Below are 564 nucleotides of genomic sequence, written 5' to 3'. Positions count from 1 at the left end.
GACAGGATGCTGGAGGTCTGCGTGGCTCCCTGCAAGCAGTGATGTGCCAGCTGGATCTCTGTGCCACAAATAGAGTTCGGGAGGGTACTGCAGCCCGCTCCTTCCCCCAGCAAGGCTCAGGCCAACAGGTGAGCATGACCTCATCCCAAAATACAGGGCAGGGCACCAAGAGCCCAGAGATCAGCGTCAGGAGTCCTGCAAGCAATGACTGGAGATCTGCCACCCCAAAAAGAGTGACAGCAGCTCTTCAGCCAGGATGCTGCTCCAGGGCCAGCCAGGACCAGCAAGGGAATAGCAAAACTAAAATGATCAGTCCCCGAGCCATTCGCTGACCTCAGCAACAGGCTGAGATGCTTTGTTGGCTATCAAAGCACCCTTGATCACTGCAGTCTTGTTATAACTGGATTCCCAGGAGCCTGTAGTAGGTTTTTTTTTCCCTTATTAGCTAATAGATTAATAACCTGCTGACACTTGACAGAGGTTCAGCATCTTCTATGTTTCCCTTCATGTGACTAATTAAAATGCCCCTTTTCCCCCTTTCCCTGTGCAGCTGCCTTGTCACAC

This window comes from Zonotrichia albicollis, chromosome 3 (genome assembly GCF_047830755.1).
Source record: "Zonotrichia albicollis isolate bZonAlb1 chromosome 3, bZonAlb1.hap1, whole genome shotgun sequence".
Classification (NCBI taxonomy): Eukaryota; Metazoa; Chordata; class Aves; order Passeriformes; family Passerellidae; genus Zonotrichia; species Zonotrichia albicollis.
Note: the sequence above shows the minus strand (reverse complement) of the source record.